Source organism: Neophocaena asiaeorientalis, unplaced genomic scaffold, assembly GCF_003031525.2.
Source record: "Neophocaena asiaeorientalis asiaeorientalis breed wild unplaced genomic scaffold, Neophocaena_asiaeorientalis_V1.1 scaffold293, whole genome shotgun sequence".
Taxonomy (NCBI): domain Eukaryota; kingdom Metazoa; phylum Chordata; class Mammalia; order Artiodactyla; family Phocoenidae; genus Neophocaena; species Neophocaena asiaeorientalis.
This window is the reverse complement of record NW_020173920.1, coordinates 4,197,378-4,211,571: the sequence shown is the minus strand read 5'-3', so window position 1 is coordinate 4,211,571 and position 14,194 is coordinate 4,197,378. Positions and strand designations below refer to the sequence as shown.

The 14,194-nt window shown below is 42.6% G+C and overlaps 1 long non-coding RNA gene across 1 annotated transcript; it reads left to right on the top strand.

Annotated features, from left to right (window-relative positions):
- The first annotated feature begins 2,448 nt into the window (after positions 1–2,448).
- On the top strand, positions 2,449–5,711 carry LOC112404290 (uncharacterized). The gene is made up of 3 exons (XR_003004064.1): positions 2,449–2,843; positions 4,751–4,855; positions 4,980–5,711. It is a non-coding gene; the product is annotated as an uncharacterized LOC112404290 (long non-coding RNA).
- Positions 5,712–14,194: the final 8,483 nt, after the last annotated feature.

Below are 14,194 nucleotides of genomic sequence, written 5' to 3'. Positions count from 1 at the left end.
CAGCCGTTTCAAACGCCTGACATTGGCACACTCCTGCTCCCTGGTGGCGATTTTTAGAACTCTGTGGGCCGTAGTAAGGGCAAAAATTAAAGGTGGAAACTGTAAAACAAAAATCATGAGATGCCTTCCTTGTAATGCACAATAGCTTTTTAATTGCTAATTTTCTTACCTTCTCAGTGCCTTTCCCCTCCTCCTACCATCAGTAGTACACACACTGCAGGAAGTTTCAGGAGTCATCCAATTACCCTGGAGGAATTGTAGTATATTTCTTTTCATTTGTATTTTTCCTTCTCCTCCAGATCACAAGGATTTAGGGAGCATATCCATGTCTTTATGTCCTTAGAATGGCCTTTTTAGGAGTTGTGACCACAGAGTCAAAGCTGTGGGAGTTACACAAAATCCTGCTGGAGATCATTTAAACATTAAAACTTGTAGTACTAGTAGGTAGAGAGAATATGAAAAGAATTCAAGATTGAATGCAGCAGTAAATAGATTAATTGGATTTAATTAAGAAGTGAAGCAACTGATTTATAGAGTTTCACCCATCCTAATTAGCTGATAAAATGGAAAGAAGCTCAAATAATTAGTAGGACTTGTAATTGGAACCCAAATGAATAGGAATACTAATCCAACTCCATCGATAGAACAATTTTCTTTCTTAAAAATATCATGCATTTCCCCATTTTTCAATACTGTCAAATATGAGTTTGGAGTTGGAGTGGGAGAGGGAAGCAACAGGAAGAAGTGAAAGGAGTTGGAGGAAGATCTAGAAATGGGGATGGAGTGGGAGCAAAGTCCTGGCAGATGGATGCCGAAGTCAACTCTTGCCCTGCTCCACAGCTGACGTGGTGCCAGTCCCCAGGCCTTTCTCCCACCTTGTGATCTGGCACCCTCATGTTGCTTCTTAGTTGACCAGGGCTCCTGGTCTGTCTTCCCACCTGGACATCCTTCAGTGGGTCTTGGCCAGGACCCCATTGCTACCCTTAACACGTGGATCTTTTGTCTGCTACAATTTTTCACTTTCATCTGCTGGCTCCAGCCTATCCCTGAGCAAGGTAGTGATGTAGCTGAGGTATTTAGGTGTGATTCAAGAGTCCTGAATGGAGAATTATGAGTTTTGGGTTCCAGCTCCAACTTGGTAATTAACCAAGCCACAATGTCCCGAAGACTTGATTTCCTTTTCTGTAAAATGGGTACATCTATCTTCCCTAGCCCTAGGAAGGATTGAATGTGTAAAATACATGGGCAAGTGCTTATAAAAGGTAAGGCTTGTATCATGTAAAGCAGTGTCATCAATAGCTAGTTTATGATAACCTGCCTCCTCCAGCCTTCCACATAAGAACTCTGTGGTGCTCTCAAGCTGTCTCCTTCCTGCCTGTTTTTTCCCTTTCCCTATCACAACGTAATCTTTGTGTATAGTTGCTATTTACACCTTAATAGTATTAAATCAGAGATTTGGACAATTAAATCCAAGATAGTTAGACCTCGCCCAGAGATATTTGCATGTTAAACCAAATAGGGTAGTAAAAACATTTAATCCTTGTTTAAGAAATGTTAACCAACAGTTTGGAGTAGGGGAGAGAAGCGAGGCTTTCCTTGAGCTCTGAAATCACTTGAATTATCCCATCGGAGCTGGAATTCACAGTGAATATTTGGATCAGTGTTTTAGAAGGATAGCTTTAGAGACCTGAATTCCATTTTTTTCTATACATATGGTTTGTTTTTTAACTGGGATTGTATTACTTTTATGGTTAACATCCAATGGCCCAACATGGTCCACTGAGAGACATAATAGTGAGGTGGTTTAGTGCACAAATTCTGGAGCCAGGTGACTTCAGTTCAAATCCTGGCTCTCCCAGGTATTACCTGCATGTCCTTGGGTGGACTATTTAACTGCTCTGTGCCTCAGTTTCCTTATCTATAAAATAGGCTTATTGGGTGGATTAAATAAGTTAATAATAGGTCTAAAACATGTAGAACACGAGAGTTCCCTAGTGGTCCAGGGGTTGGGACTTGGCGCTTTCACTGCCCAGGGCCCGGGTCGGGGAACTAAGATCCTATGGGTGGCGTGGCCAAAAAATAAAAATAAAAAATTACATGTAAAAATTCAAACCATTTAGAAATTTATTTTTAAAACCTAAAAAAATCTCACTTAAGTTCCTCCCCTCTCACTTAAACTTCACTCCCCTCTCCACAGGCCATGATTTAAGTTAACTTGTGATGATCCTGCAAGAGTTTTTAACTGATTTTTTAAAAATCATGGGAATATAATTTACTTGTTTTTTGGCAACTGGTTTCTCTCAACAGTGCAGCTAGGAGGTATTTCCAGGTCCCTGGTCTACCTCTTTGTTCCTATGGGCTTCCCAATATGCCCACAGCACGATTCACTTAACCCATGTCTTATTGATGGATATTTGGGGTTTTTCCAATTGTCCACTAGTATGTTCCCTTTTCACTCATTCTTTTCTTTTTGTAATTCAAAACCATCAAGCTGAACCTTAGCAGGGCTTCCTCATTTCACAATCATAGCTCATTTCCTATTGAGCAAAGCTTCTTCCTCAGGTCAGCTCTTGCCACACCCCTAAGGGTGGGGGGCTTTTTCCACAGAAAGAAGAAGTGGAATGAACTATCCTGGGCCTTAGGAGCAAACATGCCCATTCTCTTGACGGTGATGCCCACGCAGCACTGCTGCCCCTGGGGCTCCTGAACAGCTAATAACCTGAAACAACAAAATCAACGTCACTTTGCCTCCAGTGCGGTTGGTAAGTTGTAATAGATGTGGAAACAGACAGGACGCCTTCCCAAGACATATACCACCTCATGGAAGAGAGGTGTGTTCCAGGGTGAGTCTGTTCCCTCAGTGTCATTCCAATATACGCTCCTGTTTTCAGGGGTCACTGGCGATATGGTTCCCTGTCATAAATGCTCTTTCCTCTCCCTTTGAGGATGAACTGAAATCTGACCCCTTTTTTTTGAAGCTTTCCCAATTGCTCCGGCCTATAATTGTACTTCCCTTTTCTGAATTTCTTCAGCAAGAATGCCTTCTAAGTGCAGAACACCTTGTAAGGGTGAACCCCTGGGCCACAGAACCAGGGATTGTGGGGAGGTTTGAGATAGAAGCCCATCGTATACCTGAATCTCATAGAAATAATGTAGTTATAAGAGGAGAGGCCTATAAGCAGAGAGACACTATGGGATATACTGGAGTTAATATGTACGAAAGGGAAGTGTAGATTAGAAGCATGTATACCCACGACAAGAAAGAAGGAAAGCAAGAGTCTAGTGCAGTATTCCTCAAAATGCAGTCTGGGGAATTTGTTAGAAATGCAAATTCTTAGACCCCTCTGCAGACCTACTAAGTCAGAAACTCTAAGGGTGGGGCCCATCAATCTGTTTTAACAAGCCCTCCAGGTGAGTGATTCATTGGGAAGTTTGAGAACCAGTGATAGCAAAGAAGAGACTTTTGCAACTGAAAATCTCGGGAGAAGTAGAGCAGCTAGAGGGACTCCAGGCGCTGCTCATGCTTCACCCATTGTCAGCTGCTGCAATGTGGATCTGGTGGTAGGAAGTGGAGGAACAAATCCAAGTGACACATGGTCCTTCCCTTCAAGATGGGATGCATAAATAAGACAGCAGTCCTACAGAGTGAGAGGGACTCTGTGCCAAAGTGATGGTTGAGACCAGTGGTTCCCAACTGATGTGCCTTGGGGAAGCCAGTCTGTTACAAATACAGATTCCTAGATCCCACCCTGAGATATTCTGATTTGCATCTGAGGAGTGACTGAGTCTATACTTTTAAAAGCTGCTCAAATTTTTATGACAACTGTAAAGAGAAGCCTGGTTTGGGAAGCCTTGTTATAAATAGTGGTAACGAGGAGGTTCTGAGTAGGGAGGGGAGAACTCAAGCCTGGGGTGGGAGGGAAACTCCACCTAGTAGGAAGGGATAAGCTCCCCTCCAAGGGCCTGTGCCCGTCATGTATTTCCTGGAGGGCCTGCAGGGACAGGAGAACTACCGCCGTCTGGGGCTAAAGTTCTGCCTGAAACTTGGCCCCAGGATTTCTCTTTTCCGTGCCAGATGTGGAGACTGATGGAGGAGACACGACAGGAGGAAGGCTTTTGGGAAGAGGGCGTGTGATGAAGGCTTAAAGGTTAATGTTAATTATCCAGCAAATTGTCAGACCTTCTCAAGAGCTACTAACCAAAAGACTGAGACTGCTTTTTTTTCTTAAGGGAAGTGGGGGTGGGTGGGACGATTTAGAAAGCTCCAGAAGTGATTGAGCTCAGGCAAAGCTAGGATTTATCTAGTCCCTGCTCTAGACTGCTCTCTGACAGTCACAGTCCTAAGAGAGGGGGTGTGGGGTCACCACCTGAATTGGTGATAAAGCCATCATCTCCAATGGTCTGCAAAAGTTGATTTTATAAGCAGAGCTTTAAGAAATATCTCAGGTGGAACTCTGAAATGGGTTAAACTTAGAAACATAAGGACTGAGCTGCTGTGGTTAAGTTGGGGGTCCAGTTCCCACGTCCTTGGTCTCCCTCCTTCCTATCACTCGGGAACAATTACCATTCCCCACCCCTCCCCTACCCTGGCTCCCTGGGATGACACTCCATAGAGAGCAGTTTGAAAAAGACTGATCTGAGCTGATTCACTTTGTTATAAAGCAGAAACTAACATACCATTGTAAAGCAATTATACCCCAATAAAGATGTTTAAAAAAAAAAAGACTGATCTGGTTGACCTCCCATCCAGAGCCTTGAGAGATCGCTTTCAGGGACAGCCAGATCACTACTGCACAAAGTCATCCTTTCTACTGCTGGAAGCTTTCATCCTCAGAGACTTCTTCCTTTTACTGAGGTAAGAACTGCTCCCTAAACTTCCACCCACTGTGCCTAATTTTTCCCTCCGGAAGTACTGCTACATTCTTCCACATGAAAGGTCTTTAAATAAATGTTCATAAAGACCATCTTCTCTTTTCCAGGCAAAAGCCTCATCACGTCTTCCAATAGATTCTCGTGTGACGTGGTCACTCCCTGCGGAACATACTCCAGTTGGTCCATGTCCCCTTTAAGATAAGGCTCCTGAAGGAGGATTTGGCTCCAGACAGGATCTGGCCAGGGCGCTGTGCATCGGGGCCATTCCTCCCCTTGATCTGGACATTAAGCCTCAATTAGTGCATTGTGGGATTACATTAGCTTCCTTGGCAGCCACTCTCCAGTCTGTTCATACTGAATCTGCTGTCTACAAAACCTCCTCTATTTCACATTAATTGCTTTTAAGTGAATTCTTTCCCATCCTGTGCTTCTGCAGTTGACATTTCTTAATGTAAGAGCTGGACGTTACTTTTAGCTCCATAAAATTTCATCCTGTTGGTTTTAGTCCAGTCATGAAAAATATTTTAAAATCTTGATTCTGTTTTTCAATGGCTATTACTTCCCAGCCTTAGTTGCCTTGAATTTTAGTGTTACTTTTGTACATCTGGAAGACTGCTAACATATATCTGGAGCTTGGGGGGAGGTGGAGGCAAGAAACACTTTTTTAAACTTCCACTTATTGAGTACACTCTTATTTAATCTTTCATCTTTACACTGGCCCAGTGAAAACAGATACTAATATTGCTTTTTTTTTTTTGCGGTACACGGGCCTCTCATTGCTGTGGCCTCTCCCGTTGCGGAGCAAAGACTCCGGACGCGCAGGCTCAGTGGCCATGGCTCACGGGCCCAGCCGCTCCGCGGCACGTGGGATCTTCCCGGACCGGGGCACGAATCCATGTCCCCTGCATCGGCAGGCGGACTCTCAACCACTGCGCCACCAGGGAAGCCCTAATATTGCATTTTATAAAGGAGGAAACTAAGGGGAAGGGAGGAAGATGAAGATCTTCCTCAGTTACCAGCCTCAGTGACTACTGGGCATGCAGCTGCTTCTACGCATGCACTCACACATGCAAGTTACGTAAGCTCCACCCCGTAGTCTTAAAGGAAGGTTTGGGTTCAGCTGTGACTAATAGGCTTATTTCCAAAGGGTGGAAACAAGAAAAACTAACTCCTGTGTCCTTCTTCTTAGAGTGACATCTCATTAGCCTTTTGAAGAAAATGAAGTCAGGCATAGGAGTGGATGAAAATTGGAAACAGCTAGGAAAAGATGAAGTTGGATTTTAAAAGTAAAGCTTATTGAGCATATAATGCCATAAAATATGACTTGGTCATACAGGTGTTTTAGTTACATGGTCTTGGAATTTGCATTTGTGGCTTTATCAGGCTGATAGAATTTTTTTCCTTGTCTTTTTAGATGCTGCAGGAGGAAGCGATAATCGATTAAGTGAAGGATTTTCCCCATATTACCCTACTTTAATTTATCTTCACAGCATTTATGATCACATGATACTTTTCTTATTTACTTATTTCTCCCCACTGAAATGTGAGCTCTGTAAAAGCAGGGTCCTGTCTGCCTTATTCGCCTCTGTATCCCTATTACCTAGAATAGTGCTCGGCACATATTAAGTGTTTAAAATGAATGAATCTAAGTATGACACAGAAAACTTAGCATTTTAAAAAGAGTATTTAAAAACAACATACAAGGCTGAGCAAGACTCACTTCGAACTCACTCTGGATGTAGATGTAGGCACATTGTTTAAATTTTAAGAAAACACTACTAACATCCTTCCAGGGCCAGGTCAAAGGTACTTTCTGATAAATTTTTTAAAATGTACTGCCCTCTGATGATAGTGGGGGGGTTAATTTTAATTTTAGCATCAGTAGTTGGACATCCCAGTTCCCTAAGACCAAACCATGGCTTTGGGTAATGGCAGAACCAAGGTGTGGCCTGGGAGGGCCTATAAAATACACAATGTGTTTGCTATGCATATTCAAGACAATTCCCCTAGCTACTGCTCCTACTTACCCCCAAACTTTCCAACCAGGTTGCTGTCTCCAGCCCTCTCATTCTGGGGTCCCAACGGTCAGTTTGGCAGTGCTAGGGTGGGCCTGCTCAGAGGTGGTGTCAGAAAGATAGTGACACCACATGCTTGCTTGGGCCTGCTGGGACCCTAAGAGGTGTGAGCCCTCATATGGCAATTGTCCTTTATTTGTCTAACGTCTCAACTTGGCCTCTTTGTCCTTTGCCTCAAGCTTTCGGCTCTTTCCTGCCTCCTGTTCCTAGCTCCTCTCATAGGTGGAAATGTCAGATTTGAAAGTTTAAAAAATGTGAGCACATTATATCAGAATCATGCTTCCAAAGTCTAAAAAGATGTTAATCCTTTTATCATAAGGACTATCAGGTGTAAAAGCATAATTTTCAAAATTTTAAAAACGTAATTCTCATAACCAATATAAAATGAACACATGCTAAGATTCTTTAACTCATTGATGAAGGGGACCAATAAGATGGTAAAGCTGGTTCCAAAAGTATTTTGAAGGACCAAGTGTTTATACGTTTTCACAAAGGAATGTTAGAATAAGACGGCTAGGTTAGATACAAAAGTGGTTAATGTCCTATAGGCAAGTAAACCTATAGGTTATCTTCTTTACTGGACAGAAAATTTCATGTTAACAGTGTCTGGGTTCCAATCAAATAGTAAACCTCAAAGTCAAACACAGATACATTGTCCTAGAAAATTAAGCAATCTTTGGAAAAGCTTCTACACAATGCTATAGTATAGTATTGAAAAGATATGTGGCCCTCATGGTTTGCCTTATTTTAAGTTTGGGATAATTTTTCATAACACAAGTTTTTTTCATATATATATTAATATAAAGTTTATATGTATTTCTCCTGTTAGTCTTTTCCCTGTTTTGGACCGTGTTAGTATTTTTCAAATGTTGAACAGTGGATAATGAGAGAGAAAACATAAATCTCACAAAACTTCTTTTGTTACTAGTTGATAACTCTAATTTCAGGGTGAAAGTGTTTGGCGTAGAGTGGAGGGAAACAGGGAAAGTGAGAGAAGAGTTTAAAGGTTTTGGCTAAAATGAACTTTGAGGATTACATTAGGATTTTAATTTATCCATTTTATTATGGTTCATTATCAGACATAATGGATACCTCTAAGTTTCTTGTTGGTGGAGAATCCATCAGACCCAAAACATGAAAATTATGTAGTACCCAGTATCTAATAACAGGGAAGAGGAACAGTGGAATCAACAAGTATTTAATGATAGTGATGACAGTTGCTTGGCTCTGGTTAAGATTTCCTTTTAAGTGTAGAGGCACATGGTAATTTTGCTGTCCCAACTATGTAATGCTACTATTAACAAGGTCAAGATGGCAACCTTAATGGAATTTGCTAACCTAAGAGTTCTTACCAGAAACTGAAAGTTCCTGGATCCATAATCATGCATTAGGGTGTCCATATCTAGGTTAAGAGCAAGGATCATTCATTCAGTTTAAAGAAAATCCTGTCTTGAACAGGTACTGCCAATTTTGTTTGTTTTTTGCTTCTGGTGGAACACATATAGGAACTTTTTCCTGACTTAAAAAAAAAACAACCCTCTAATCTTTTATCATTTTCTCCTCTGTACCTTTTCTCTCCCTCTTCCTAAACACGTAATATTAATTCCATCCTTTTACATTTTCTTCTTCATATTATTGATGCAGTTGCCCAAAACCATAGTAAGCATTTCATACCTACCCAAATGACTTTAGGAACTGGCTGAGTTTCTTCTTCCCTTTGCCCTTCATCGATCAGTATTCCCAGGATCTTTCAGCATCTGGGCTACTGCTCCTCCAGACTCCTTAATTTCACAAGGCTCCCTAACTTTTTTGATTTTATGGATTTCCCTCTCTATCAGTCTTGGTCTGTCAAATTCAGATGCTGGATCTCATGACCACTAGGACTTACTAAACTTCTGAGATCTCTTAACTCAGAATATCCATTCTCTATCCCAATTGCTTTATTGTTTTCTCCCAAGGTCACCTGTCACAACTTGCCAGACCTGCCCTCTGATGCCACCCTTTCTAGTACTTTTCATTGCTCAGCCCCTCCCATTTGACTCAGTTCCTCCTGGCTCCACAGGACTCCACCCAGCTTTAGAGTCCAAGGTCCACGGCTTTGTACTGCCCTTGCCAGTTGCCTAGCCTTCCTCACTCTCTTGTGCTTTGCTCTGTCCACTGTATCAATCTCTTTCCAGAGGTCTCTGGGTCTATCCTTAAAACACACATTGTCCATACTGGGTCCAGAAATGAAAGAGGCCAATGGAAGAGGTTTGTTCCTTTGTTAACAGGAGTTTTTTGGATGCAAAAAAGAGAAAAACATCCACTTAAATTGGCTTAAAAATGGGGAAATTTATTTCATGTAACAAAATATCCAAAGGTAGGGCAGGCTCCAGGTGCAGTATTCCAGGGCTCTGGCTCCATCTTTCTGTGATTCTCTTTGTTCTGCCCTCATTAATGATCAGCGTCATCCTCAGACTGGCCACAAAATGACTGCAGTATTTCCAGGTGTCACATTCAGATACAACCATGTCCAGAGAAATAGAGGAGACTCCTTTTCTCCAAAATATAGTGAACACCTATTTCACAGGTCCTTGTAGATCCCCCTTCACATCTCATTGGCTAGAACTGGGTAACATGCCCATCTCTAAACCAATCATAGACAATGAAATGGGACTACTGGGATTTATTGAGACCAAACGGTCTTTGCCTCTAGATCTGAGGCTTATGTGGGAGGGGTTATACCTGAACAAACAGTATTGGGCCTCTGCAGGCAGTGAAGGAAGTGAAAGGATGTTGAGTAGGTAATCTGCTATATAACAGTATCTGCTACAGCGTGAAACGGTGAACCACTGAGAGGATTTTATAGCCATAAAAGCTAAAAATTTTGAGCTTGAAGTTGAAGGTTGATTGTTCATTCAGCCGTTAACACTCTTGTCAACTTGGCCAGGGGAAGTTCTTTTGTTAGTTTGTTTCTAGAAGAGAGGAGGTAAGGATAGGGGAGATCCTTTTCAGTTTGTGAACCCTGGCTTGTAGGTTTTCATTTGACTCCCCACAGTCTACTTTCTCCATCTATGTTGAACACATCCAACCTCACCCTTCCATCTGAACAAAGCTCCTCCTTTCTTTCTTTCCTTTCTTTTCTTTCTTTCCTTCTTTCTTTGGCTGTGTCGGGTCTTAGTTGCAGCATGTGGGATCTTCATTTTGGCAGGCGGGATCTCTCATTGTGGCACTCAGGCTCTTTGTTGTGGTGCACAGACTTCTCTCTAGTTGTGGCCTATAGACGTCTCTCTAGTTGTGGCCTGCAGGCTCCAGAGCACATGGGCTGTGTAGTTTGTGGCACACAGGCTCTCTAGTTGAGACACACAGGCTCACTAGTTGCCATGTGTGGGCTTAGTTCTTCCGTGGCATGTGGGATTTTAGTTCCCCAACCAGGGCTCGAACCCACGTCCCCTGCATTGGAAGATGGATTCTTTACTGCTGGACTACCAGGGAAGTCCTCTCCTTCTTCTTAATGAAATAAAAAAATCACATTTTAAGGCAAGACAAGAAAAATTTAAACATAAAAATTTTCAGGGACTTCCCTGGTGGTGCAGAGGTTAAGAATTCGCCTGCCAATGCAGGGGACATGGGTTCGAGCCCTGGTCCAGGAAGATCCCACATGCCACGGAGCAACTAAGCCTGTGTATCACAACTACTGAGCCTGTGCTCTAGAGCCTGCGAGCTACAACTACGGAGCCTGCATGCCACAACTACTGAAACCTGCGCACCTAGAGCCCATGCTCCACAACAGGAGATGCCACCGCAATGAGAAGCCCATGCACCACAACAAAGAGTAGCCCTCACTCGCCGCAACTAGAGAAAGCCTGAGAGCGGCAACAAAGACCCAACGCAGCCAAAAATAAAAGTAATTAATTAATTAATTAAAAAAAACATAGTGATTGGTCAGGGACCTATACTCAATATTTTGTAATAACCTATATGTGAAAAGAATCTACAAAAGAATGTATATATATGTGTGTGTGTGTTTGTAACTGAATCACTTTGCTGTAAACCTGAAATTAACACATTATAAATCAACCATACTTCAATAAATATAAATAAATAAATATTTAAAAAAAAGACAGTGATTGGTGCAGAACAGACTGGTCAGACAACCTGGGGAGATACTGGGCCACACTTCATGGAGGTCCTCAGCTTAAATACTTATGACCTTATTAATGTTACTAGCTGTATTCTTATATTCTGCCTATTTTACAAGATTATTATTTCTTGCATTACCAAATATGTGACTGAGCCTCAGATAAAATTAATGATGCCTAAGTGACCTGAAATGATTGACCAAATATATAGTCCTATAAGACCAATGATTGTAATTGTGTAACTCTAGATACGGGAAGAAGCAACACGAGGGAGCCATTTCCTGGACCATAACAGACTAGTAAGACAGGCAATCCAGAGGCTTTTGGCTGCTGTTAACAGGGCCTAGTCCAGCAATAGCACTGAGTGGCCTATCAATGAAATCCTTGCTGACCTGGGAATGAGCATTCCAAGTGCTCTGGAACAAACTGGTCACCAAATGCCTCCCAAACCTTGGTCGAAATTAAGACTGAAAGAGAAGTGATCGATAAACAAAGAATGTTGAGACCTCCCTGGTGGTCCAGTGGTTAAGACTCCGTGCTCCCAATGCAGGGGGTCTGGCTTCGATCCCTGGTCGGGGAAATAAGATCCCACATACTGCAACTAAGCCTGCGCCCTGCAACTACTGAGCCCACTCTCTGCGTGCTGCAACTAGAGAGCCTGCATGCTGCCAGGAAGACCCAGTGCAGCCAAAATAAAAAAAAGAAAGAAAGAAAGAAAGAAAGAAAGAAGAAAGGAAGGAAGTAAGGAAGGAAGGAAGAAAGAAAGAAAGAAAGAAAGAAAGAAAGAAAGAAAGAGAAAGAAAGAAAGAAAGAAAGGAAGGAAGGAAGGAAGGAAGGAAGGAAGGAAGGAAGAAAGAAAGAAAGAAAATGTTGCCCACCATTGAGTTCAAGAATCAAGTCCTTAACTGCTGCAGTCACTGACCTACAATACACCCTGAAATAAATGCAGGGCGAAAGATCAGTATGAGGCACTCTGTGCTCTGGGAAAACTGACAGAACTGGCCCTCAGATAGGTATTTTCAGGAGAAATTTTTTATAAACCCGGATTCTTGCATCTTCCCATACTTAGAAAAGCACTAAAACCATTAACTAAGAGGTCTATTCCCCATGACTAGTAGCAACCTTCTACTGAGATGTGTGCTTGGTTGCACAAAATCACCTTACCTCTTTCAAACAGTTCTCAGAGCTCTCTGAGAGACTGCCTCCCGGGTTATAATACTCAGTTTCATTCGAACAAAATTTTCCATTTCTTTCTTAGATGGGCTATGGATTAATGTTTTTCATCGACATGCTTGCCCTTCATTTTTACCTTAACTACTCACTCTTACCCTGGCTTCTCCTCAGTCTCACTATAACCTGATGGCTCTGCCTGGCTCATTAAGAAGAAGACTGGACTTCCCTGGTGGCGCAGTGGTTAAGAATCTGCCTACCAATGCAGGGGACATGGGTTCAAGCCCTGGTCCGGGAAGATCCCACATGCCGCAGAGCAACTAAGCCCATGTGCCACAACTACTGAGCCTGTGTGCTGCAACTACTGAAACCTGCGTGCCTAGAGCCCATGCTCCATGACAAGAGAAGCCACTGCAATGAGAAGCCCACACACTGCAACAAAGAGTAGCCTCCACAGCTCACCGCAACTAGAGAAAGCCCGCGTGCAGCAACGAAGACCCAAAACAGCCAAAAAATAATTAATTAATTAAAACAAAAAAAAAGACTGAAATCATGAACCTGCCCCTGACATCATAACTGGACTATCATCAGTCTTCTCTCTTATTCTTTCCTTTCCTTTATTTTTTTATAAAATTTTATTGGGTTATAGTTGATTTACAGTTATGTGTTAGTTTCAGGTGTATAGCAAAGTGAATCAGTTATACATATACATATATCCACTGTTTTTTAGATTCTTGTCCCATATAGGTCATTACAGAGTACTGAGTAGAGTTCCCTGTGCTATACAGTAGGTCCTTATTAGTTATCTATTTTATATATAGTAGTGTGTATATGTCAATCCCAACCTCACAATTTATCCCTCCCCAGCCACCCTGCTTTCCCCCCGGTAACCATAAGCTTGTTTTCTACATCTGTGACTCTATTTCTGTTTTGTAGATAAGTTCATTTGTACCGTTTTTTAGGATTCCACATATAAGTGGTATCATACGATGTTTGTCTTTCTCTGTCTGACTTACTTCACTCAGTATGACAACCTCTAGGTCCATCCATGTTGCTGCAAATGGCAATATTTCGTTCTTTTTTATGGCTAATACTCCATGGTATATATGTACCACATCTTCTTTATCCATTCCTCTGTGATGGACATTTAGGTTGCTTCCATGTCCTGGCTATTGTAAATAGTGCTGCAATGAACATTGGGGTGCATGTGTCTTTTTGAATTATGGTTTTCTCTGGGTATATGCCCAGTAGTGGGATTGCTGGGTCATATGGTAATTCTATTTTCAGTTTTTTAAGGAATCGCCATACTGTTCTCCATAGTGGCTACACCAATTTATATTCCCACCAGCAGTGTAGGAGGGTTCCCTTTGCTCCACACCCTCTCCAGCCTATATTATTTGTAGACTTTTTAAAAAAATTAATTAATTTATTTATTTTTGGCTGTGTTGGATCTCTATTGCTGTGCGCAGGCTTTCTCTAGTTGTGGCGAGTGGGGCTACTCTTCATTGCGGTGCGGGGGCTTCTCGTTGCAGTGGTTTCTCTTGTTGGGGAGCACGGGCTCTAGGCGCATGGGCTTCAGTAGTTGTGGCGCATGGGCTCAGTAGTTGTGGCTTGCGGGCTCTAGAGCACAGGCTCAGTAGTTGTGGCGCACAGGCTTAGTTGCTCTGTGGTATGTGGGATCTTCCGGACCAGGGCTCGAACCCGTATCCCCTGCTTGGCAGGCGGATTCCTAACCACTGTACCACTAGGGAAGTCCCTATTTGTAGACTTTTTGATGACGGCCATTCTGACTGGTGTGAGGTGATACCTCATTGCAGTTTTTTTTGTTTTTTTTGCGGTACGCGGGGCTCTCACTGCTGTGGCCTCTCCCATTGCGGGGCACAGGCTCCGGACGCACAGGCTCACCGGCCATGACTCATGGGCCCAGCCACTCCGCGGCATGTGGGATCTTCCCAG